The 4,200-nt window shown below is 33.8% G+C and overlaps 1 pseudogene; it reads left to right on the forward strand.

Annotated features, from left to right (window-relative positions):
• Positions 1-3,569: 3,569 nt before the first annotated feature.
• The window catches only part of LOC105620577, a 6,843-nt pseudogene continuing 6,212 nt past the window's right edge, over positions 3,570-4,200 (forward strand).

Raw genomic sequence — 4,200 nt, forward strand, 5'->3', positions numbered from 1 at the left:
ACGTAAACGTTAAACGTTAAAATTTAAAAAGTTAAACTAGTTAGAAGTAAAAGTAAATAATAATATATATATATATATATATATATATATATATATATATATATATATATATATATATATATTCATATGATATAGATTTACAACAATGAGCCCTAGAAGTCAAGCACAAATCGATCTTCCGTAATTTAAAATTAGTGCAACATGGATATTAACTTTTAAAAGAAAACATGGAATTGTGTCAAGAAAAATAATAAAATTTGTAAATCGTTCTGCGCCAAGAAATAAAGAACAATTACATATTGCATGTTTATTGCAGGAATTCATAGCTACTGTAAAATTTAATATAAATCTTTTCGAACTAGAGAATATATATAATACAGACGAAAATGGATTCAGTTTGGAATTACATTCAGACAGAACACTGACGCAAGTTGAAACAATTGAAAGTATAGTTCAATTACTATCGGCAATTACGCGTAGTTACATGATTATGCTCATAATTTCTGCAAGCGAACAATTGAAATCGCCTCTCTAAGTAATAATCCTGTGGGAGTTCTAACTCAGGAACTCCAAGAGGAATGCGGTGCGCATTCTTCGGAGATAGGAATGACGTCATATGGAGTGGCAATAAGATATCATAGATTTTGGAGACTATAATCACGTACAAGACAAAACACATCACAAAAAAGAGATTTCCATGAAAAAAAACAATACAAAAAACAAATGATTATAAAACGAAGTGTTACAAAGGCTATTCGCCAATATATGCTCCAATCATTTTTTCGGCCAAGATATGGCGTAATGTAATTTTTCTAGAAACAAACATTTATTAATTATTTTAAATATATACGACCAAGTTTCATAATTAATTAATTGAGTACCAACATTTGGCTACGAAATCGATGATATTGACGCAATGGCTCCCTTGATAAAAGAGTTCCCTCGATCGTTTATTGGAAGGGGACATAACAATCGGACATGTTTTTGCAATATGCATATTCAAAATTAATAGAAGTATAAATGTAAGTGAAACTCGATAGAATTGTATTTTCATAAATTTTTATAAGAGTGGAGCGTTTTCTTGAAACATACTTTGAAAATAAACACATAATGCTCTACTCTAAAAAGAGAGAGACGAAAATAAATTCAGTCTAGAAATGTGCCAGATTATAGTACGTTGAAATCTATGAGAGCGAACTCATCTTATTGTTAATAAATCGTTGTAAACATGGATCGAGATTTCAGTCAAGTAGAACGCGATCTGTTGAAGCGATCCCACCAAATTGCCTTGAAGGAGTGTTTCGCGTGGATAGAAGAATGCAATGAATTTATTAAACAGTTTGAAGAATGTAATTATATCAAGCGTCCACGGCTCTCCTGAATACAGACAATCTCTAATCACAATACAATTGTACTGTTGTCTCGAGGGTACAAAGACTCAATTAGAAAGACGATTTCTGCATTTTGGTAATGATTACGCGAATACTAGCAATAACAGTGACAATAACAGTGGAAAGATTTTTTGTTTGGCGAGAAATCGATGCAACGTTTGAAAATTGAATTTTAACGCGGTAATTAACGCGGACTATATCGAGCCACAACGATTTTTACAAAATATCAACAGTAATGCTCGCGCGAATGTAAAACATAATAGAAAGACACAACTGTATAAAAGTGAACACGATATTTAACGGCGAATTTGCGACGAGTGATAAACGTGCCAATAAAAATATAAAAACTATGAACTCTTTCAAATATCGAACTTGCGTAAGTGATACGAGCGGCGAGATGTCATCGAACCCATGTTAACATCTCTTGAAGAGTTTCAAGAATGTGACAGTGAATGTTTGTTGCGAATCATGAATTTTACAATAAACAATAAGTGTAATTCAATGTGCGCGAGATGTCGCTTCGAAGTGCCATGAAGGATAATGATAAAGAGAGCGATCAATGGACAATGTATGTTTCGCGTGAGCGGTGGTCACCGCTTTGTGTCTAGCCGAAAGAAACGCAGATCGTGAATTTACCCACTATACAATGGTGCTGAATTTCCAAAAAATATAAAATTTCCTATAACGTTAAAAGATGTAACGAAATTCAAACATTTCAATGTATGACGTGTTCATTAATGTATACGGTATAGGGATTGAAAACGCTAAATGTTCTCCCGGTACGACTCGCTGAAAGGAGAAACATATCAATTTACTATATTTGCAAGTTCCGCAAGACAATGTGAGCCATTTCGTATCAAGAACATCTCTCTCATGAGTTCACAATTGAGTAAAAATCACGGTCAAAAGTATATTTGCGATTGGTAAGTATATGATTAATAAAAGCGAATTCTTTAAAAAAAAATTAACATTATTTATTTTTATTTGCAGCTGTTTATATTATTTTCATTTCAACGAAAAATTGCAATCACACATGATAGATTGCCCACGAATAAACGACTGCGCTATCCGACTACTGAGCGACGACAAGTAGTTCAGTTTTAACAACTATAATAAACTATAATAGAAAGAAACGAGTTTCACATCGTTTATACTAATCAAGAATGTATCCTCGAGAAAACTAATAGCGATCAGAAAGCATCTACGCGCATATATCAACATCCTCAAGTATTTAGCATATGATACTACGTGCGTTGTTCGACGATTCGCTATTAAAATATCGATTTCGTCCCGATCCGGATTGTGTTTCATGATTTGTCGAAAAAGAGAAGTTTAGCACATCGCATGAAAAAAATTTTAGCTGCTAATGTCCCCATAGAAACTTTGTTGAGCGAATAGTGGGAAACATTGAACAGCGTGACGCATTGTTATGTGTGCGAAAAGCCTTTCGTACTATGATAATCGAATAAACGATCATTGCCATTTAATTGGTCGTTACAGAGGTCCCGCGCATTCCAATTGTAATTTAAATTATAAAAACTCATATTTTATTCTTATAATTTTCCACAATTTATTAGGCTATGATTCACATTTTATTATCAAAGAAATAATTATAATATATGAAGGCAGTATAGAATTATTATCAATAAAGGAAAAATATATATCAATTACAAAAAATGTTAAAGATACTGCTGAAAGATCAGATTCGTGAAATACATAAAATTATGATTTTTATAAATTTTTAAGTACCAATCTCGACAAATTAGCATCCTTTTTCAATAAAAATGAACTTCGAATTTTACAATTTGTTTCTGAAAACTTCGAGTTACTGACACGAAAAGGAATTTTTCCGTACGAATACATTGTTATACTGACAAGCTGCAGGATACGCGTTTACCACGGTACGAATCATTCTACAGTTCCTTGACCGGTGACACTGTATCCGAAAGCGATTACGCGCACGCCGCGTATGAACGTATAGCAACAGTTCTGTTTAATCCTTGGATAAATATAGCGATCTATATTTAAAAAGTGTTACTGTTAGTCGATATATTTGAAAATTTTCGCGATAAATATATTGAAAGTACGGTCTCGACCCTGCGTATTATACTTTACCAGGTTTTACGTGGGACGCTGAAATATATACACGCATAAATTTCGAACTGCTCACTGACATCGATGGTGATGTTTATCGAGCGCAATATAGAGCGTGGCAATCTTAATCAATATTCCAGCAGATACGCGCGAGCCAATAACAAATATATGCAGTCGCAACCCATCGCAATCTTCTACATACTTGATGTACTTGATGTTAATAATTTATACGGATGGGTGATGTATCAACTGTTGCCATACGCCAAATTTCGATAGGTCGAAAACGTCTTGGACTTTGACATTAGCGCGATTGCTCAGGATTCGCTCACAGGTTACGCTCTTGAGGTCTCTTAGAATATTCGCATTTGCACGAGTATGTTGACCTGCCATTCTATCCAACGTGATAAATCACGTGGCAAGCAGCAAGATAAACTTTTAGCGACTGTGTATGACAAAAAATGTTACGTTATATTAGGTGTACAACTTTGCTTCCGCCGTTTTCCTATAGATGGCTTTAACGGTAAGTGGTGGTCGAAATAAATAGATCATAGACGTCATACAATAAACTTGGGCATCTGTCAACATAACCTCATAGAAACATTAGTCGATTTGTGTCTGCATCATAAAGTTATTCTCGATTGAAAATGTCAGTTTACGAGCCAAATTCTCGTCATTTGCGGGAGGTTTAATTTTTTGCTTCAGTATGAAGAAATCT

The sequence above is a fragment of the Atta cephalotes genome (genome assembly GCF_000143395.1).
Source record: "Atta cephalotes unplaced genomic scaffold scaffold00027, whole genome shotgun sequence".
In the NCBI taxonomy this organism is placed as follows: domain Eukaryota; kingdom Metazoa; phylum Arthropoda; class Insecta; order Hymenoptera; family Formicidae; genus Atta; species Atta cephalotes.